General features: G+C 49.5%; 1 protein-coding gene across 2 annotated transcripts in view; it reads right to left on the bottom strand.

Moving 5' to 3' along the window:
* The window catches only part of UBTD1 (ubiquitin domain containing 1), a 52,312-nt gene that overhangs the window by 28,843 nt on the left and 452 nt on the right, over positions 1 to 23,017 (bottom strand). The window contains exon 2 of one of the 2 annotated variants that reach the window (XM_089897980.1): positions 18,205 to 18,243. The exons of the other annotated variant lie outside the window; for it this stretch is intronic. The gene's annotated coding sequence lies outside the window, so the exon portion shown is untranslated. The remainder of the gene's footprint in view (positions 1 to 18,204; positions 18,244 to 23,017) is intronic. 2 annotated transcript variants of the gene reach the window in all.

The raw sequence follows: 23,017 nt of genomic DNA, 5'->3' as shown, positions 1-23,017 counted from the left end.
CCTTTCCAACTCTAATTTCTGGTCAAAATGCTCTGGAGTGGAAAAGGCGATCTCATCCATGTCTTGCAATTCCAATTGGTTGTCCCCTGCTCCTGCAGCCTCCTGTGTAAACCACTGGTATCAACTCACTCGATGTGTGGCAGGGGCTCAAGAGCCAACCCATACCCTTCTGCACCCTGGAGCCAGCCACATGGCCACTGGAAGTCAGTGAGGCAAAGTGAAAGGCACAGGACAATCAATGTATGCATGTAAACATCTGTAGCCCTAAAGAGCCCAGAATAGGTGCGTCCACTCCAATCTGCCCTCCCCTGAAGGCCAAACAAGTGCCAGCTTCCATGCCAGGGTCCAGAGACCTGGCCATGTGGTTGCGTGGCCCATTCCAAAGGGGGTCAGGTGCACATTCCTGCCCAGCTCCTTTTGGAAGAAACCTGAACCCAGCCCTATAGCTTGGGCTTCAGGGAGAACAGGGAGCAGAACACAGAGTCCAGGCTGGGTTGACCCAGGAAGTCTGAGTACTGCTGCTCATGTCAGCTCAGTTCAGAAAAAGCCCCTAGCAGGGTAAGGCAGGAGAGCTTCAGCTTTTGTAGAACCAGATCCCATTGAAGTTGAAGATCCTGGGAGGTCCTGCAGTGTTAGCTGGGCAGCCCATTCTAATTTCAGACTGTTCTCCTTTAGGAAGAGAAATCACCCTATGGGGAACAGGAAACTACCTTCCTGGAGCTCCTACCCACGAGTGCCAGCTCTAGTTTCTGAAAGCACATGACAAAATCTCTAGGCAGTGCTGTTGTGTTGGTTAAAATCTCTCAGCAATTATGGGTCTGGGAGTCAGAGAGACCCATTCTAAATCTCAGGTAGACCATCTTGGGGGGGGGCATTTAATCTAAGCACCAGTTCCCTCCCTTATCAAATATAGATAATAATATTCTCCTTTTTGGATTATTGCGAGGATTAAACGAGATTGCATATGTGAAGCCCCTAGCACAGTGCCTGGCACAAAGGAAGGACTCAGTAACTGGTAACAATATCACGACAACAGTTCTTGGAGGATTTAAAGACCACGTTCCTGATCCCCCGTGCCTTTGTGTTTTCTTGCCAAGCAGTCCCAGTTCCCCAAGACATGATTTCAAGTTCCTCAAACATCCCTTAGTTTTTCTGTCACTAGGTAGCTGTGGCCCAGTGGCAGGCCTCGGGCAAAGGGACAGAAACCTGGGTTCGAATTTGGACAGCCTTCCTGGAGAGATGCGGAATCTCCAAATAAATCTCTATATCATACTGAGCACCTGTGATGAGCCAGGCATCATGCTAAGCACTGCAGATTCACCATCAACAACAGGAGCCCTCCCTCCAAGAGCTTAGAGTTTAGTCCACTCCATAAATTAATGGTCCATGTGCATCCATGCACCTAGGACTGAACTCAAATGCCACTTCCTTCCCCAAGGCGAGCAGAGCTCTGCACCCAGCAGCCATCATTCGCATTTGAGTCCATCATCCCTACCTGTGGAATGAAAGGCTGTGTGTCCCAGGTAAGACAAAGAAAAAGGTTAAAGGTTCATGATATTCCAAATTGGCAAGATTAGCACAGAACTTGGCACAGAGTAGGTACTTGTCCTGGGGTGGCTGAATGGAAGCTGGAAGGCCCTGGGCTTTGGTCTCCGTCCTGGCTTCCCCAGAACTCCCTCCTAAGGGTCCTTCTCTCTTCCTAGGACACTGTGGAAGGGACATCTCCTGTGGGAAGAAGGTCGGAGCAGACGTTCACCAACTAACTATGGCCCCATGGAAGCCAGAATCCAAGTGCTTGTTGGACAGCCTCGCAGCTCTGGACAGTGCCCCAGACGCGGCCTCTCTCTCCTTTCTCCTTGAAAGGGAAAATACCTCCTTACCAGGGGAGAAAAGCTGAGGTGGCAACTTGCTTCTTCCAATGGCTTCTTTCACTTCTTGGAAGGCATCAAGCTGTTTGCTGTCCAAGGGCCTTCACTCATGCAGTTCCTTCTATCTGGCTTGGGTAATCGCCCCCCACACACCTCCCCGCCTTGGATTGTACCCAGCACATAAGCACCAGGATCAGGGGCCAGCTCATGTTCAATCATCAGCAATGGGCCCTAGCAGGACTGCCTCTGCCCAAAAGCATCTTCTTCTAATTTATCTAGAGGTGTCTCATGGGCCAGCAAGTAGTCCTGGCCAAAGGGGAGTGTGGTCACATGAGACAAACGTGGCTCCCTCAGTCTCAGCCTTCAGGTGTCAGCTTAGGTATCTTTGTCAGGGAAGTGTTTTTGATCGTCAACCCCAAAATAGTTCATTCCCCCTACCCCACAGTTCTCTCCCAACACCCTCTTCTCCCCTTTGTCATATGCATTTTGATTATTTGGGCATAATCTGTTTCCCCACTACTCTGTGGGTTCTATGAGGGCAGGACTATACCTGTTTTGTTCAGTTGCATACCCAGGACCAAGCATGGGGCCAGGCATATACAAACTCAATGCACGCCTGAGCTTTATGAAGGTATATACTTCAGATAAGCTTTGAAGTCTCCAGGACCGGGCCTCCACACTAGATATCACCTTCATCTGGCATACAACAAAGCCATCGGGTAGGCCACCCAGGGCCCCAAGAGGGTTCGGTCCAACCGAGACAAGGCAGGCAGGATGCCCCCATATAGTGCGAGCCATCCTGAGGCACCTCCAGTAAACACTTGTAGGGCCGCAGGACACAGAACGACAAGACAATACAGTCTCTTGTTGGAAAACCGCGTTTCCCAGCCTTTTTAAGCACACACCCTTTTGATAAATACAGACTTCATACACACACACACACACACACACACACACACACCCAAAACTGTGCCATGCCCGACTTGGGAACTACTGTAACATCAGGCAAGATTTTTGCCAAACTCTACCTTTGATAGTTTACATTTTAAAAATGGTTTATTTTCCAAACCTAAGATGTGATTATGATACTGAATATGCTCTTTCAAACTTCCTATATGCCCCAATCCCCAGAGATTTTGATTCAATCTCTCTCCCATTGATGATCACCGCTCACAGACAAGAATAGAACACAGAGGGCCAACTGCAAAGAGCAGAAGTGTTCTAAACAGAATGTGTGGAAGAGGCAACCTCTGGGGCATAGTTCTAGCACACTCAGAACAGAATGGCAACATGATCTCAGTGGGAAGAGTATCGAATGGAAGTCAAGAGATTAGACTATTATTTCTAGTTCTGAAGTTCCTTTGTCAGGATAATGTCAAATTAAGTTCTTAAGACTAGGAGGATGTAGAAAACAAACTGATGGCTACCGGGGTTAAGGGTGGGGGAGAGAGGGATAAATTAGAAGATTGGGATTGAGATATACACAGTACTATATCTAAAATAGATAACTAATAAGAACCTACTGTACAGCACAGGGAACTCTACTCAATACTCTGTAATGGCCTATATGGGGAAAGAATCTAAAAAAGAGTGGATCTATGTATATGTATAACTGATTCACTTTGCTGTACACCTGAAACTAACACAACACTGTAAATCAATTATACTCTAATAAGAATTAAAAAAAAAAAAAAGACTAGGAGGCATTTTCCCATCTGTAAAATGGGACACTGGTATGGGGGAGTCCACAGCAAAGAGAAATGCTATGAGCCCTGCCACCTGAAGGTCTTTCCATTGTTTGGGGTACGGAGAAACGAGAAACAAAGCACAGCTCTGAGAAGGACACTGTAAGGGTTCCTTATCTGGGCTAGTTACTAGTTTCAACAGGCAACTGGGGGAAAGGTGAACTTGGAAATTTAGGTGGGCTGAGGGGATGCCTGGCCCTGTGGCAACTCTCCTCCTCCAGTGGAAGGCAGATAGGTCGCCAAAGTTAGGAGATGGGCATGGGAGTCAGACCCACACGAGTTCTACTCTCATTCTGCCGCTTACTCGCAGGTAATGTCAGACAACTTACATAACCTCTGGAGCCTCAGTTTCCCTCAGCTGTGAGAGGATGACTATACAACTTATGTCTCTAGGTTATTATGAAGATTAAATGTAATAAGGCATGTAAAATATTTAGCACAGCATCTGGAAAATGATAAGTGAAAATGCAGAGTATAAGCATTAGCTTTATTATTTTTATTACTATTACTGTTTCCCAGTAGGATTGCAGGCAGCTGGAAGGGGAGCCCAGAGGCATGGGGCAACCCTCTCATTCTCATTTTCTATTTATTGTCATAAATGACATGACCTCTGTGGTCAAGGACAAGAACAGCTGGGTAGGCCAGCAAAATGCACAGCTGCTGCGATTTAGAAAAAGTAATACTCCAAGGGGCCCGAGTTTGGAAAGGAGCTGGCAGGAGAATACAAAGTCTCACTTGGGCTGGGAGGAGCAGAGGCTCTGTAGGAGCGAAACAGACAGAAACAGCCAAAGGGGCTGGAGGGGGAAAAAGAGAAATCACCAGGGAAAGACCCAAACCAAAGACAGGAGGGCACAGGAAGCCGGCCTTCCCAGAGACAGGAAGCTGCAGGTGAGCCAGGAGGAAGCCGGGAAGCACAGGACGTGGGCAGCAGGGGAAAGCCGGGCCACATCCTGAGGGAGGGGTGGCTGGGGAAAACGAAGCAGGCTATCAGGCTGCCGGGTGCTACTAAATGGAGCAAAGTGGGGACAGAAGGGGAAGGAGGGCCACACGCTCTCCCCTCATTGACCTTGGGTCCCCTCCTCAAGCCTCTGTTGCCCCAACTCGGCAGGCCCCAGGATTTCACCAGTACTCCTGTCACTGCCACCATCTATTGTCCCCACCTGGGTCCTCCTCCCTAGGCTGGTGGCAAAACAGGATGCAGGTTTCATCATTTCCCCTTTTCCTGGGAACTTTGAAACAAGTGCTCCGTGGTTTTCTCTTTGGGGAACAGGCCAAGGAGGCCCACGTGGGGGAGAAATCACCTTCCAGCTCCACTCTGAAATGTACATGGTTCAGCCTGCCCACATCCCGCCCTTCCCCAACTGCCTCTTCTCCTTCTCCACTGGACTACACACACACACAGCACCCATCAGGAGAATGCTTGAAGTTGGTGAGGGGTGACTAATCTTAGACCTAATCGGCCATCCAGGTACCCCCAGGCTCAAATTCCAGAAGGGTGCTGATCTCAACATGACCCCAGGTAACATGGAGTTGGCAGCGACATCATCCGGGAGTCGGGGGTGGCTACGGGAAGGAAGGCTCCCTGACCCTGCAGAGGGGGTCACCATGCAGGCCGGCACACCAACAGCCACAGTAACAAGGCTGCCCGCATCTGTACAAGCTTTTCCTGTGCACAAAGCATCGCCATGTGTGTGACCTCTGACCTTCCTCACATCGCTAGGAGGAAGACTGGGCAGATATTGTTCCCATTTTGAAGATGAGGAAGCTGAGCGCCTTGGGCAGGATCACAGTTCCTGAGAAGCAGAGCTGGTGGGCCCAGGACCCATTCTCCAGAAGTCTCCTTCCTTTAGCCTGGGACTTCCCTTTCCCTGTTAACTCTGCTCAGCTCTCCCAACATAAAACAACAAGCACTCCAGCAGCCCTGCTGCTCTGTAAGGCTAACGATCTCTCTCCTTAGAGGAGCCTCCCTTCCCCAAGTTCCCAGTGTCGCTAGGCCCTCCCCAATGTTCCCAGCCCTCCCCCCACGCCTCTGGCCCTCCTGCTTCCGACAACCTGTCACCCAATCCTGTGGATTCTTTCTTCAAAGGGACTTCCACTCCCAACATGTCAGGGCAGAACTTTCCCCTCCTCCCCCTAGTTGGCCTGGCTGTCTTCAGCCCTGCTCCATCCCTTCCCCAGCCATCCTTCTCAGCCTCGGAGTCCAGGGTACCCTTTCAAGTCCCCGGCAGCGTGCCCTGGCCACACGTTCCCAGTGGCTCCCCATCCCCTCCACACCCCTGGCCCACAGCTCAGCTCTCAAGGTGCCTTTCAGACCTTGCCTCTTACTGTCCCCTCCCCGAAGCACGCACTGGCCCCCCGGCCCCTCCCTGCACCCTTGCTTCAGTTCAGACTGGTCCCCCTTCCTGAGCCCCCTCCTCTCTTCCATCTTCCAGGCTCCCCTCTCCTCTGTCTGCAAGCATTCCCCCTGACTGCAGGAGGTATGAGGAGACCATTTCTTAACACCTGCCCTGCCCAGAGTCCTGAAAGGGGCAGCCCAGCATCCTGCAGGATCAGGCGCCCACCTGCTGCCTGTACCTGGGTGATCCCTGGCCACAGAGTAGCCAATCTACTCGCTGCCAGAACTTGGCACTGGCGTGCTCAGTCATGGAACAAGCCGATGAGTAAGAAGAGAAGGCTGGGTCTACGGAGGGGGAAGCCAGGAGCAGATGCTCAGACACAAGCGGAGAGGCCAACGGCCCCCAAAAGACAGAGCCGCCTCCATTCCTGACTGCTCTTCAGGCCCAGCTCCCATGAGGCCGGCTGCCTCGCTGTAATCCTGCCAACAAACCCTTTCCCCCTGAGCTAACGCGGAGGGGCCCCTGCTCTGTGGGGAACACTGCCAACACCAGCCCAGGGAGCCCTGTCGCCTCCATCTGACAGCCCCAACTGGAAGAGCCGTGTACTCGGCAACAAGCAGGCTCTGCCAAGGGTCACTTCTCTTCCTGTCTCCCTGTGAGCCTAGTAAGTGCTCCTCTTACACCTGCTCCTGCCCTGGGACTGGAGCTCCTCACTGAGGGCTGGAGGAGCACACAGCTTTGCAGTTGTCTGTGCGGCTCACAAGTGCCCCTCTTCTGGAGCTGCCCCGCATCCGCACGGGGTCAGAAGTGGCCCCCACGAGACAGGTTTTATTGCATATGACCCCACCCCCTGGCTGGAGCTGAGTGGACCAAGCTGGGCCAATTGGACCCACTGCTCTGGTAATCTGGACTTTGGGCTGGGAGAGCTAAGCCCCCCTGAGTGTGGCTGGAGCTGCAGCAGGAACACTGGGGCCATGTGGCCTGAAGGAGGAGGAAGCCCGGCTGCAGAGACAGGAGGAAGCCCAAGGAGAAGCCGAGTTGAGGGGAAGAGGGAGAATCTGACAAGGTTTTTCCAATCCCTGCTTAAGGCCAGGCAGCAATCTTGCTGTGGGGTCCTGCGCACCCCCTGAAACCCTGTAATTAATCACCTTTTGTGCTTAAGCTAGATTCAGCTGGTTTCTGTTAACTCGAAATCAAGGGGTCCTAACAAAGCTGGGATCTCCCTTATGCTTCTCCAGGAATACAAAGCAGGTGCCTGACAAACAAACTTACTGAATGAAAAAAACTGGCCCCAGATCCTGGCTTTCTGATTCCTGCCAAAGGTACCACCATGCTCTACAAATACTCCACGTATCAAGTATGTAACTCAGCCCCAGGCAACTTAAGTTAAATGCACGTTCCTTGCCTGAAGTGCATTATATCCTCATTTTCATCTCATCTTTGGGACAAACCAGCACTCAAAGGAAAGGCAAGCGGGAGCAGGCTGGAGAAAATAGCCCATGGTGGTGCGGGCCAGCACGTCCAACTGGATCTGCAAACTGTGCTCCCCTGGGCTGCCCCCACTACAGAAACCTCTGCCCCGAGATTTCTGTCCCTGTACCATTCTCCCCTCCCCCAAGATGACCATCAAAGTCTCCAAGAGGTCACAAAGTTTCCACCCCTATTGATGGGTCATTTATGCCAGAGGCCATTGCAAGGCCAGACCATGAATCCTAAGTCTAGAAGAAGAAACCTCAGAGGGTTGTCTCACCTAGTGGTTTTCAAATTGTGCACTCTGCGGGACCCTGAGACTTCAGTGGAACCTCCTGGGGCTCCAGTGTCCCCAGTCTCAACCAGGGGCACGCCCATTTGGTTGTATATATCAGGCTACCTTGTAAGCTTGCATCTGAAAGGGTTCCAGTGGCTTAAACCAATAGTACAAAACTCCTGGGCTTCCCTGGTGGCGCAGTGGTTGACAGTCCGCCTGCCGATGCAGGGCACACAGGATCCTGCCCCGGTCCGGGAAGATCCCACATGCCGCGAAGCGGCTGGTCCCGTGAGCCATGGACGCTGAGCCTGCGCGTCCGGAGCCTGTGCTCCGCAACGGGAGAGGCCACAACAGTGAGAGGCCCGCGTACCGCAAAAAAACAAACAAACGAACAAAAATACCTGTTCCAGACCAATTCCTTTATCATTCAGATGAGGAGCCAGAGATTCATAGGCATAAGGCCACACAGGTGCCAAGTGGCTGAGCTGGAAGAGAACTCTGGGCTCTGAACTCTCCCTACTGCCCCTTTCCCTAGGCAGCTCCTTTAAAGGCTCTCTTGGAACTGGGAGGGGTCAGAACCCCGGTCCTGTGTGGGTGAGCACTGGCTGGGGAACACAGAGAGAGCGCTGAAGATACAACGCAGAGCCCATCTGACGAGCGCTGAGTCCCAGGTGACCCTGCCTGCATCAGCTGAAGGGCAATGCTAAACGGTCAGAACAATATGGAGATGTCCTGATGCTAGTCCTCCGCTATATATAGTTTCTCCCCTGAAATGACCTCAGGTAGCAGCACAGCTTTGTGGTGTGGCAAAATCAGCTGTGTGGCCCCAACTCCAGGGGAGGAGAACTCTGCTCGAGAAACTGGATGGTAAGTAAGAAAGAGAGGAGTCTGTGGGATGGGGGTGTGTCGGGGGAAGCGAGCTTTTGAGACGACTCAGGACAAATTCTTTCCCTTGACCCCCTGGGAAGCAGCAGTGAGGAGTAAACCTGAGACTCTTCTGCAGTGGGCGATGAAATCTGAGTCCCAGCTCTGGGTGGAGGAGCCCCTGCTTCCTCACAGGGTCCGATCCCATCTGCTCACGGATGTTGGGTGCCTCTTCCTGAAACACTTCATTCATTGCACTCCATGTGTAAGGAACCAGCAGAGGCTTGCTCTGACCTACGCTCCCCATTTGCTATTCGAGACCTTCCCTTAACCTTGGTGTACACCGCCAATTTGACTCTACTGCCTAAAAAATAAAAAAGAAAGAAAGGCTAGAAGAACAAACACCAAACGGTAATGGAGACTCTCTCTGGGTGGTGGGAATATGAAGGAGATTTTCTTCTTTGGGCTTTCTGGTATTGCTCACATTTTTTACATAAACACAGACTGCTTTTACAATAAAGAAAATTGTATTACTTGCTTCTCTCCAACCTGCACCCCTTACTGAAATCACTAACCCTTCTGTAAACTCTCCTCACTTACCCTTAATATCTGCCCTATCCAACCTCGACTCTTTCTCAAGTGTCTACACGTTGCCTTTGTCTCTACCTGTCTACACCGCATGATTCAGCACTTGTCTGCACATTATCTTGCTTGAAATTGTATCACACCTCTATTTGTCTTTGCTCCTTCCCCCAGATAGACTGTAAGCCATCATGGATGATGAGACATACATGTATAATATGCATACACGGGAATGAGGCAGGATGTACAGAAAAGACACAGGAAATGGAGTCAGATTCCCTGGGTCAGGTACCAGCTCCACTTCTGACTGCACAGGACAGACCACAGACCAGGGGCTTGACATTTCTGAACCAGTTCCTCCAGCCGAATTCCTTATTAATGCCAATTCTCTTCTAAAAGGTAAGGGTAGATTCTGAGCAGCCCCACAGCTTTTGGATCATTTTACCTCTAAAAACTGAGGCCCCAGGCCCAGCCTACAAAAGGGGTCCCCATCAATCCATATCCAAACCAGCATCGGGTGGTGAGCCAGACACATGCAGAACAGGGCCCACAGGCTGAAGTCTCTCCTTGGATATTTCCCCTGGGCCTAGGCCCCTGGCATAGATGAATGCCCAAGGAGTGGTGCTGTCAACAGTAGCAGACTGAGAATCTCTGTCCGGGGCTGCGGGAAAACGTGCTTAATGGCCAAAAATGGACCAGACATCCAGGCCCTGGATCTTCCATGGGACATACGTCAAAGCAGGGCAACGCTAAGCTCAGCTTCAGATAGGCGAGGTCAGCTACAGATTAAAGGGTCCAATGTAGCTCTCCTTCTGCCTATGGACTCCAAAGACTAGCCCACTCTGCTCCTCAGGGAGCGGGACCAAATAACAGCGCATACAGCATGTTTCAAAAAATAATTTGGGACCTTATAAAAAGCCATAATAGCAGCAAGTTTCCAGTCAAATAAGGCTTCCCTTGTCCTCGCCAGCCAGCCCTGCACTGGGCCACAAACAGGAATATCACACTGGGCCAGACCCGGATGAGCTCTGGGTTCTATGAACCTGATGTGAGAGCCCAGAGGGAAGAAGGGCAAATAGCAAACGGAGAAGTAAACCTGGGGCATAAACACAGCCATACAGAGCACTGCCAGCTCGCCGGGGACTGTCCCCTCAGCTCACCCTGCAACCTTGGAGCTGTGTGTCATGAATCTGCACACTTGGGTGTGCCCACATGGAAATGGAATAAATAAAAACAGATCACAGAAGCTCAGTATTATTCAGCCCACCACACCGTGAGCTCCTTGAGGAAAGGAACTGACTCTTCACGCTGCGCCCTGTGCTAACACCATGGCCGGGACAAGGCAGTTACGGTGAATATTTAGGGGCAGTTTCCCATAGCGGTTAAGATACAGGCCCCTGGGGTACAACTACTAGGATTCAAACAGCAGTTCCCCCACTTTCGTGGACTAGGGTCTTAACCTCCCTGAGCCTCAGCTTCCTCATCTGTAAAGTGGAGGTAATTATGCCTACCTCCTGGGGCTGACGTGAACAATGAAGGCAGTGAAGTCAAACATGTAGTAGGGTGCCTAATGCACGTGGTAATCACCACGTAAACGGGACTGCTTCAGGGGTGATGATTCCTGGAGCTGCTGTGAGGGTTCGTGAAAGGAAATGCTCCGGCCACGTGACAGTCTATTTTGGGGGAACAGAGCGCATTGCATAAGTGAAAAAAATCAATGCCATGTGTGATATCCCATGTTACAGAGGACAGTGTGGTCTGTTTAGCAGACACTGCAGTAGGGGTAGGTGGGGAGAGGTGGAAGGGGGGACAAACCCATGAAGGCTGTCGCAAAGTGCACTTCCTAACATACTCGGGATACATAGTGCAAGAACTGGCAGAAGCAGACTATTCGATAGTCATGGGTGGCAATGACGTTAGTAAACCAGCTATACCTGTTTAGGGCCCGGTGAGCCCTCAGTTGAAACTGAGAGTGGGGCAGGTGTTTCATGGAAGGAATGCAGGGCTGAAAATGGAAAACAGTAATCTGGGATCCGAAATCTTCCATTTCTCACCATGTGACCCTGGGCGCAATAGTATCACGGAGCCTCTCCCCTAATATGAGGACAACATCACTTGCAGTGAATTAACGGGAGGATTAGAGGAGATGTGTATGAAGTACCTACTGCAGGGCCTGCCACACAGTTAGTACTCAATAAACAGCAGTATATAATAACTATAAAACCATTGTTTTTGAATCCAGTTGCAGGAAGTTGTGTATCAAGTGTGGACAAGTGGCCCTGCTGTGATGTTTATCACTGCTTTCTTGGAAGTTCATGGAGGAGGTGCCAGGCTCCAGGAAGGAAGCCCCAGCAGACCCAGACATGTTCTGCCAACCTGAGGGTGAGCACACTGAGGGCACTCCCGAGCCCTGAACCTACCAGGCAAGAAGTGTTTGCATCTGTTCCAAGAGAGCCCAGAGAAGTAGCTACTAGTTGTTGCTGGAATCGGCAAGAATATGCGGGACATTGCAAGAGATCTGTAACTAACAAGAGTTGAAGTTCTCAAGTTTTTGTGAATGATTCACATTTTTTAAAAAATGAAGCTAGGGGCTTCCCTGGTGGCGCAGTGGTTGAGAGTCCGCCTGCCGATGCAGGGGATATGGGCTCGTGCCCCGGTCCGGGAGGATCCCACATGCCGCGGAGCGGCTGGGCCCGTGAGCCATGGCCACTGAGCCTGCGCGTCCGGAGCCTGTGCTCCGCAACGGGAGAGGCCACAACAGTGAGAGCCCGGGTACCGCAAAAAAAAAAAAAAAAAATGAAGCTAGATTCAAGGCTATCTCTGCAATAATATCACTCTTGTGCAACTTGCCTCCCGTTTGTTTTCCTGAATGAGTGGAGTTACAAGAATGGTAAATAGCCAGGGTACAGAGCAGAAGCTAGGTCTTGTATATGAACTTCACTGGCCATATATCTCAACTTGGGGGGAAGAAGAAGGCTGGGGACAGCTGGCTTAAATACAGTGCCAAGCATGCTGATAATAATGAAAAAAAATAACTACTATTTACTGAATATTTTAATATGCCCCAGGCACCAGTCTAAGCATTTATGTGCTTTAACTCATTTCATCCTCAAGACAACCCTATGAGTAGATACAGTTATCTCCATTTTACAGGTGAGGAAGGTGAGGCCCCCAAATCCAAAACAACTTGCCCAGATTACACAGCTAATGAGCTGGAGGAGCTAGGATAAAATAATGCAAATGGATACTAAGTGAATAAAATATTTGTCATAATTGTCATAATTACTTGTTACCAAACGAAAAACTCTACCTTATAAACGTCCTCTTTGAAAGACCTCAGATTTTGCAAATCAAAAGAAATTCAGGGTCAGCCCTTGCTATACACTCTGAGTGCAGGGGAAGGGCCAGAGGGTGGCCAGAGTCGGACTTCCCAGGTCAAGGTAAGGGAGGCTACACTCTGCTCTTCCCAATACTCTGAGCTGAACAAGAGTCAGTAGAATACAAGTCCCCAAAGAAACAATGAACTTAGCCTAGGTTATTGTCATTAATGGCCTACTGCCATCATTTGCTAAGCATTTCCCTGTGTGAGCATTGCACTGATCACTTCACACAAATCATCACATTTAATCCCTGAATACCTGAAGTGGTCTACTCTTGTCCCTATTTCACAGATGCAGAAACTGAGGCTCTGACCTGAGACTTTCTCACCACAATGAGAAAGCAGAGGGGCCATTGCCTCCCATGGCTTCTGCCTAACTTACCTGTCAACAACCTTGGGCAGCTCTTAACATCCTAAGTCTCAGTATCCTCATCGGTAAAACAGGAAAAATGATTCCTGCCCTGATCACCTAACAGGATGGTTGTGGGGATCAAATGACACATAATATTTGAGAAAGCACTTTGAAAATGGCAAAATGAACATAGCAAGGGATCATTAGTCTTATTAATTACAAAGAATGACACCTGATCCTGCAAGCACTTTGCTAATGTAACTCTGTTGCCTCTTTTCCCTTGGGAATTTGGGGGTAATTCAAAGTCTGCAGAGCCAAGGCACTCTTTTCTTCAAGTCCCTGGCATCTGGGCATTGGGAAGTGGAGGTTCCTTCTGGGAGAAGAGGGAGAAAACAATGCTGTTTGCATTCTGCTGGTGTTCCTCTTCAGGAACAATCTGGCTGAGATTCTACTGCTTCCACCACACTCAGCCCTCAAACATGCAATGCACATTTACTGAGCACCTACTATGCGCCAAAGTGCCAAGTACTAGATGCATAATGATGGACTCATGGGACCCTGAGATATAGTCTGGGGGTGAGGAAATGAGAGAAGGAGGAGACAGCAATGGGAAGGGAGTGGAGTGACTCCAGTCCTTGCAGCTTTGCAGACTTCACAGCCACCTCCCGATTCTTCTCATGGGGATGGGAGGAGGCAGCACAATGGAATGAGCTCAGAGCACTGAAATTTGAGTCAAAGTATTAAAGTGAGTCCCAGCTCTGCCTCTGCTCAGCCTGTGACCACCAGAAATCAGTTTACTTTCCCCTATGTAAATTGGGTAGGAATGTTCTCATAAGGCAAAATGAGGAGAATCAAAAGAGATGATTGAACAAGGTGAGCAGGGTGCCTGAAGGTACTCAATAACAAACTCTTGTTTCAAAACAAAAAAACCCTGTGCTCTCTTCCTCCCATTCCTGGGAAGGTAAACTATACAGGGGCCAAAAGCTCAGGCTCTGAGATCAGGCCCTGCTGTTTACAAGCTGCATGGCCTTAGAGAGGAGACATTACCTTTCTAAGGCTCAATTTCTTCCTCTGTGAAAAGGTGATAATAGTATCCACCCATAGGATGGATGTGAAGATTAATCAAGATACTGCACAGGAGGCTCCTGGCACATGGTACACACCCAGCAAAGGTGAGCTGTTGCTAATTTCATCTCTACAAGCCCTTAAAAAGAACAAAATTCCAAGTCCACAGGCTCGCCTCTAAGATCCAGGCTGCCTGGTAACTGGCTGGCTGCCTAGGTTTGGGCTCTGGTGGCAGCCTCCCAGAGGAGACAGGTACAAATGAGGAGCCATTCCCATCCCCCTACGCCCCCCACCCCATACCCTGCGCCAGCCCTTTTCCTGACAGGTTCCCCTTTCCGAGGGCAATAAGGGACACAAGTTGAGGGCCTGGGGCTGGTCAGAGGTGTGAGGGCACACTAAGCTTGGTCCCCCTTCCCTGTGGGCTCAGAAAGCAGGGAGATCTTGTCCCCAACAGCTTAGAGAGAAGCACATGGCCTGGAGCAGCGGACAAGCTCACCAGGAGGCCATGTCATTATAATACTCCCTGCCTTTTACCCATCCCAAGTGCTCCCACCTGAACCATAGTCCTGCATCTCTTGTGCAAAAGGGAGCACTCAATATGAGTAAGACAGCATTAACGTTCTTTGGGAGCCACATGAATTGTAACAACAAAGAACTGCTTTGCTTAACTGGAAGCCACTGTCCATCCATCCCAGCCATCGACCACATTATTAGAAACCCAGAAGCAAGCCAGATTCTGACTGACCAGAAAAGATGTCACAGAATCTACCTGCCCAAACTCCTGTACTTCCCTCTCTGGAGGGCCCCTCGGGCTTCACTTTGAGCCCATCTACTCTCTCTCTAGGTACAAGTCTAACAATCTCAGCCATATGTTCCCCCAGGAAACTGGAGGGGCTGCTATTTAAGCCTGGTAGTCAGGATCTCAAGAAGTGACCACTACGATGAGATGCCTCTACACACCCATTGGGATGGCTATTATCAAAAAGGCAGAAAATAACAAGCATTGGTTAGGATGTGGAGAAATCGGAACCCTTGTGCATTGCTGGCGGGAATGTAAAATGGTGCAGCCGCTGAGGAAAACAGTATGGCAGCTCCTCAAAAAATTAAACACAGAATTAACATATCATCCAGCAATCCCACTTCTAGACATATACATAAAAGAACTGAAAGCAGGGACTCGAACAGATATTTGTACACCCATGTTCATAGGAGCATTATTCACAATAACCAAAAGGTGGAAGCAACCCAAGTGTCCATCAACAGACGAATGGATAAGCAAAATGTGGTATAGACATACAATAGAATTCACCCCTAAAAAGCAAGGCAAGTGACACATGTACAACGTGGATGAACCTTGAAGATATTATGCTAAGTGAAATAAACCTGACACAAAAGGACTAATATTGCCTGATTCCACTTCTATGTGGTACCCAGAGTAGTCAAATTCATAGAGACAGAAAGTAGAACGGTGGTTGCCAGGGGCTGGGGAAGGGGAGAATGGGGAGTCTGTGTCTAATAGGTATAGATTTTTAGCTGGGAAGATGAAAAAGTTGTGAAGATGGATGGTGGTGATGGCTGCACAGCAATGTGAATATACTTAATGCTACAGAACTGTACACTTAGAAGTTGTTAAGGGGCTTCCCTGGTGGCACAGTGGTTGAGAGTCCGCCTGCCGATGCAGGGGACACGGGTTCGTGCCCCGGTCCGGGAGGATCCCACATGCCGCGGAGCGGCTAGGCCTGTGAGCCATGGCCGCTGAGCCTGCGCGTCCGGAGCCTGTGCTCCGCAACTGGAGAGGCCACAACAGTGACAGGCCCACATGCAGCAAAAAAAAAAAAAAAAGAAAGAAAAAAGTTGTTAAGGTGGTATATTTTATCTTGTGTATATTTAACCACAAGTTTTTTAATGAGAAAAAAAAAAGTGACACTGACTACCAGGGAGAAGACAGAGCAACAATTATAGGTGGAAACATGAACCCCAAAAGCACAGCAGCTGGGAACCATTTAGTTTGGGACCCAATGCCCTACATTCTGAAAAGCCTGGGGGTCTCACACTGTCGTGAGTACAGTAACTGATCAGGCAGGACTGCTATTTTCATTCAGAGCCCAGAACAGGGTTCAAGAGCCTACCCACACCAATACTGCTTGGGACCTCGAGGCAGGCCACTGTGTAATGGGCTCTTCCTCAGCAATTTACCTTCCACCTGCCACAAGTTCACCCTCACCTTCTTTCAGAGATAAAGGCTTTTGAGAGAAAGAGGCTTTTGTGGTCCCCATCTCCACCAAGCAGGGCTTTGTACATACAGGTCCAAACTCAACACCCCCAAGTTGCAAAGAGGAGGTTATTCATGCTCAGTATACTTTGCTGGGAAGCATATCATCCGTTTCAGAAAGATTCCCATCCAAAAATAGTTTTTAAACATTTCTTTTATAGTTTTGCTCTTTAAAAAAGAGTAAGCTTCAATGATCTGGGGAAAATCACTGGCTATGGTTTTTGGGTGTAAAAATCCTCTACCTTTGAATAATGGGAACTTCATAAGTTCACAAAGTCTCCTTTCATCCAGATTGCACTTGATTCTTACAATCTCTCTGGGAGGTGAGCAGGGCAGCAGTCATCCCATTGTACAAATGGGGAAACTGAGGCTCAAAGAGATCAAGAGGCCTGTCCAAAGTTGCACACACAACTAGGAAGGAGCAGAGAACCAAGGCCTTATTTCCCATCAATGGCAGATCACACTCTGGATTGGGACCTCATATCTGAGCAGATCATTAAGCCATGAAAGTGATTTTAAAAACAATGTTAGTTTATTTTATCCCCACAACATCTCTCTGAAGTAAACTGGAAATATCATCTTTTTTTTTTTTTAAGAGATGATTAACTGAGCAAACAAATGACTTGCCCAAGATCACCATTCAAGAAAGTGGCAAAGAGACCACACCCCCTCCCTTTTGAATACGCTCAACTTTGACCACAATTTCTTGACCTTAGCATACTCAAAACTTAAAGGAGCTTATGCAGTTTTTATATAGTTTGCACCATATTTCTGTGAACTTGGCAGGGAGTAGACATACCTTTATTCTCTTTTTAATAGCTGGAAAAGAAAAAGAGGTTAAAGAAATCTTTAAGTTCCTTTTCAGCTCTAAAATTCTATGATTCTAAAAATTCCCCAGCAAGTCAATTCAATGGGTAGAGAGGCCTGGAGTCCACGTCACCCACCTTCCTGCCTCACACTCTATCAGACCACCCCACACCCACCTCTTGAGTTAATGACCACAAATACCATGTGTGCCTGGGAGAAGGGTCCACTCTTACATAGTTGCACACGTAAAATAACAAGAAAGTGCTAACTGCTTGGTTGGGACCCTAGTAAGGGGCTTCACTCTGTCCTCCTGCTTCAGCCCCAGCAACTCCTAGCAAGAGGCTCCCAAACCACGGGAAATTACATCCCAGGTATTTGAGACCTTACCCAGGCCTGGGGTGAGAGAGAAGCCAGTCCTAGGAACAGAACACCACTTTGAGGTTGCAGTTAAATCCGTCCATTAGGATACATCCACCCACCTAAGATGAGACAGCAATCAGGGCTGCTCATTCCTGCTCTTCTACAGACTGTGCCCACTCTGTTCTACACACTAGCTTCATCCACAAATATTTATTATGCACCTACTACATGCCAGGTGCTGCTCTAGGTGCCATGGAACGAACAAATAAAAATCTCAGGTCACACGTAGTAGGGGAGATAGCCAATGTCAGGTGATGGTGAGTGCCAGGGAGAAAAATAAAATAGGGAAAAGGTGGTAGATAATGCTGAGAGCAGGTAATGGAAGGAAGGGGATCAGTTTTAAAAAGGATGGCCTGGTGGCGCAGTGGTTGAGAGTCCCCCTGCCGATGCAAGGGACACGGGTTCGTGCCCCGGTCCGGGAAGATCCCACGTGCCGCAGAGCGGCTGGGCCCGTGAGCCATGGCCGCTGAGCCTGCGCGTCCGGAGCCTGTGCTCCACAACGGGAGAGGCCACAACAGTGAGAGGCCCGCGTACCGCAAAAAAAAAAAAAAAAAAAGATGGCCTGGGAGGCCTTGACTGACAAGAAGGGAGGAGCCTTGGAGGAGGAGAGAGAGGGACCCATTCAGATTTTAGGGGGTGGAACAGGGGATGAAGAACAAGAGATGGCTGAGGAAAGGCAAGGTGTTGAAAATCCTATCGTGTCTTGTAGGCCAACACAAGGACTCTGAATGAGACGGGGAGCAAAGGAGTAACAAAGTCTGACTTACAGTTTACAGCATCTCTCTGGCTGCTGTGATGAAAATAGTCTGTCGGGAGACAAGGGAGGAAGCAGGAAGGTCAGTTAAAAGGCCAGTGGTAGCTTAAACCAGGGTGAAAGTGGTGAAGATGGTGAGAGTCAGGTTCTGGATACATTTAAGGCAAAGACAACAGGATCTATTGATTAAGTGGAGGTGGGATTAAAAGGGAGGAGTCAGGGATGATATTAGAGTTTTGGGGGCCTGAGCAACTGGAAGGATGAAATCACCATTGGCTGACTTTGGGAGGACAGGGGGTGGGGTGGGCCTTCCTTCTGTTTTGGAAATGTTAAACTGAGAAGCCTTTTAGACATTAGGTGTGTTGAGCAGGCAGCAAAATATACAAGGCTGGAGTTGGAGAAACTGGGCTGAAATTATACATGTGGGAGTCACCAGCATATATAATAATACAAAATTGTATGTATTATCATACAGAATTTCTATGTATGATCACACACACTTTGTATGTTTACTGTCTGCGCCCCCCAAAACTATAAGCTCCATGTGGCTAAGGACCCTCTGTCTGTTCACAGCCAGCAACGTGCCTGGCACTCAGTAAATATTTACTGAGCAAATGGAGAAGTTGCCCAATTACTCCCTCAAGAATAGCCACAGCAGCCCACACAATGAGAAGTAGGCTCTCTTGCAACCACAGAGCCAAGCCCAGCCAGCCCAAAACAGGGCCCTGGGTCTGTCCACCCCGAGCTTGAGATTCCAGAACGTAAGTGGATATGCTTGGCACATCACAGATAGTTGGGTTTCAGCCCTGCCACATTCTCAAAGGGTGGAACTGGGCAAGACACCTGCCTGTTCTACCACCTCTATTTCTCCCCGGGATGGGCCTGGGAGGGGCTGCCTCACCCACTTCATGGGCAGAGATATCAGATCTATCCAGGGTATATGCATGGGTTGGTGGGAGCCCCCCAAAGGAGTAATTCCCCACGTATTCTCTGGAGCATGCAAAGACCACCCAGCACCTGAAGGGGAGAACTCAGACCTACTGAGAATGTATTAAGAGTAATAGGTTAAAAAAAAAGAGTGACAACTACAAATCTTGATGAGATGAGAGTACCGCCTAATCCTTCTAGCTCTTGGAAGACTCCCTGACCGGTAGGCCTTGTGTCTCTGCTTCACCCATCAAGTGACTAGGAAGACAGAACAAAGGCCAAAGAGTGACATAAGAATGCATAAGATTTCAGCTCATTAACTTTCCAGTGTAGAACAGCTGCCTTTGTGAAGATGGTAAAAACAGCTCTAATGATCTGGTATAGCCCCCTCCCTTTCTGAGATATTGCAAGTGTGACCCAGAGAGGGTTAATGACTTGCCCAGGGTTACCCAGCTGCAGGCCTAGACCTAGAAGTCAGGTTTTAGCTCTCTGTTGAGGGTTTCTTCCCACTACGGCAGTGGCGAAGGAAAGATAAGAGTTATGGTGGGAGGCAGGGGGAGTTTTAGGCATTAGTCTTACAACATGAAACTATGTCCTTGTCAAAGGGTAAACTGCAGATGTCACAGGAATGCCAGGTGCACGCTGTGAAGTTAAGAAAGAGTCCGTCCCGGGCTTCCCTGGTGGCGCAGTGGTTAAGAATCCGTCTGCCAATGCAGGGGACATGGGTTCGAGCCCTGGTCCAGGAAGATCCCACATGTCGTGGAGCAACTAAGCCCGAGTGCCACAAATACTAAGCCTGTGCTCTAGAGCCCGTGAGACACAACTACTGAGCCTGCGTGCTGCAACTACTGAAGCCCGTGTGCCTAGAGCCTGTGCTCCGCAACAAGAGAAGCCACCGCAATGAGAAGCCTGTGCACTGCAACGAAGAGCAGCCCCCACTCACTGCAACCAGAGAAAGCCCGCGTGCAGCCACGAAGACCCAACACAGCCAAAAATAAATAAATAAATAAATTACTTAAAAGGAAAAAAAAGAGAGAGTCCGTCCCTTATACCAAACTTGTCATCCTCCAGAGTTCCCCTTGGCTTTGGACTGTATGAATAAAGCTATTCATAGTAGGACCCACAGAAGTGAAATAAAGATACACTAACAGATTTTTTTTTAAATGCAGATAAATACCTCAGTAAAACATTTAGGTGAAAATTTTATTTATTTATTTAATTTATTTTTAATTTTTTTTTTTTTTTTGGCTGCGCCACATGGCTTGTGGAATCTTAGTTCCCCAACAGGGACTGAACCCAGGCCACGGCAGGGAAAGAGCCAAGTCCTAATCACTGGACTGCCAGGGAATTCCCGTGTAAGCCTTCTAAAATCAACAAATATTGAGTCCTTCCTCTGTACAAATCATTGTGATAAGCGCCTAGTGTGTGTGTGTGTGTGTATGACTATATGAATGAGTGAGACAGAGAGACAGACACACACACACAAACACACACATACACACACACACACTCACACAAGGTCTTCAAGGCTTGCAGTGCAGTTGCTGATATGACTGTAACATCAAAGAAATGACTAATAATATGGAGTAGATAATTAATTGTTAAGTAAGTGGTATAATGGGACTGCAGGAGTTCTCACAAAGAGCAATCATGTTTGCTGGGGGGTGGGGGGGACTTGTCAGGCAAGGTGCTTCCAGAAAGATAAGGGATTTGAGGTGGACCTTGAAGAGAAGAAAGGCTCTTGATAAGAAGGGGGAAAGGGCATGAGCAAACACGGGTGACATTAATGTCAAAGAAGAGAAAGAAATCACGCCTTAAAAGGTAGGACTGGACCAGACTTGAACAGCCTTGAAAGTTAAAGTTCTTGTAGGAGTGGGAGGGGCAGAAAGATTTCTGAACCTAGAACTTACAGGGTTCAGAACAGGTTAATTTAACAAATGCCTTCTGGGACACTACCATGTGCAGGCACTGGATGAATAACTGAAGATGTATTTGCCTTTGGTGGGGAACTAACTTCAGTCTGGGAGATGAGGTGGCCTTGAGGTGACAAGGGGCAGGTTTGTAAGACCTGCTGAAGGAAGAACCAGCACGGCCCAGAGAATGACTCCTCCAGGACATGGAGACAAAGACAGCAGAGAGAATTCTTCAAAGTATAAATTTAGGCAGCTGGAAGAACGGAAGAGTAAAGGGAAGCTAGTTGAGGAGGAGAGATGCAGAGCTGGTTTTAGAACTGTTGAACCTAAGGTTAACTACATCTGTGTCTAGTGGGCATTTAGATATATGAGTCTGGGGTTGGAGAGACAATAGTTGAAGATACAGCATAGGGGCCTTCCCAACGGACGAGTTGGGGGGCTGAGTAAGATTCCTCTGGGAGGGAGCACGATGAGAGAAACAAACGGAATGTCAGACTGAACCATGGGCGTCCCACACTAGGAGGTAATGGCGGGCGGGAGTGATCAGAGAAAAAAACAATGCCAAGGAGGGAAAAGTTGGGGGAGGTGTTGGAGTTTCAAATGGGAGAGGGTTGTCAACAATAAAAAATGCTACAAATCAACTATGTGGGCTGAGCACATAAATAATAAGTATTTGTTGAATAAGTGAATGAATGAAAGGAAGAAAGCCTTTGTATTTGAGAATCAACTTTCCTCAGTCAGAAGAATGGCCAGGGTTGCCCTCAGACAAGAGGACTTCAACGCTAAATTTTACATCGTCCTCCCTATAAACACGTGTTGCTTCTTGCACAAGTCATCCTGTCCACCACACAGACATCCTTCCCTGCTTCCCCCATGTTTCCCCTCATCTTCCGTCCCAGTTTCCGGAACTCAAGCAACACAAACCTTCGGTGTCAAAGGAGACAGGAAACTCCAACTAGAGTTTCTACTTCATTAACAACTCTGCCTGTGGCTCCTCTTACATAAAGGGATATGTGGCAATTGAGTGGAACAGCAGACTGCATTCTAGCCCCAGCTGTACTACTGACTAGCTGTGTGGCTGGGGACAAGCTGCTCAACCTCTCTGGAGCTGGGCTTTTCATAGACAAGAGGAGGTAGGTCTATCTGGACTCTAGACAAGTTTCGAAGGTCTCTTTCAGCTCTAAAGTCTGCGATTTTATCATTCTCAGAAGGCCCTCGCAACACCCTCAGAGAAGGAAGTGAAGTGAGTACAAGACCCGGGGAAACGACCGCCAGACCTCTTACCCAGGCGAAGCGCCAGGATAGGAGGAGTGTACCCAGAAAGTGAGAAGGAGCTGCCGGCCCTCGCGGATCACCAGGGAGCAGATCCCATTCCCAAGGCTGGGAATGATCCCAACAACCCGAGTGCGATTCCCACCCCGCACCCCACCTTTCCTAGACTCTCAGACGACCGGGAGGCTCTAAAAAGCCCTGCGGGAAAAATAAAGATTTCTTTCCCAGAGTCCTGCGCTGCTTTTGCAAGTCGGATTCCGGCAGACACGATCTGCAGCCCGATAATGACAGTCTTTGGAAGGAGCGACTGTTCTCGTTTCGCTCGCTCCGAGTTCTGGGGACGCCTGGCCGCCCGCGCCGTGCCCCGACGGGCGGGCGTCCGACCCCGGTACCGCCGACGGGCCAGCGGCGCCCCCGCCCGGGGCTCTCCTCCCCGCCGCCGGCCCAGCTGCGGTCTGCAAACATTTCCTGCCCCCGCCCCCACCCCCACCCGGAGCTTCCCAGTTGGAGCGAGTTGGGCTGGCAGCCGGGTCAGCGCTCGCGGTTGCCCCAACTCGGCTCCCCCGGCCCGCGGGGCTGGGCAGGGGGACCCCGTCTGGCTCCGGAGCAGCCATCGGGGAAACCCAGGCGCCAGGAGCCGTGGGAGGTCGCTCGGGAAGCCCAAGTCTCGGGCAAGAAGGAGGACAACTGGCGGGGCGCCGACGACCCTGCTCC

This window comes from Delphinapterus leucas, chromosome 16 (assembly GCF_059928025.1).
Source record: "Delphinapterus leucas isolate spDelLeu-1000000601 "Yukka" chromosome 16, BTC_Dleu_Yukka2, whole genome shotgun sequence".
Taxonomy (NCBI): Eukaryota; Metazoa; Chordata; class Mammalia; order Artiodactyla; family Monodontidae; genus Delphinapterus; species Delphinapterus leucas.
The sequence above is the reverse complement of the archived record's forward strand: the minus strand, read 5'-3'. Positions and strand labels throughout refer to the sequence as shown.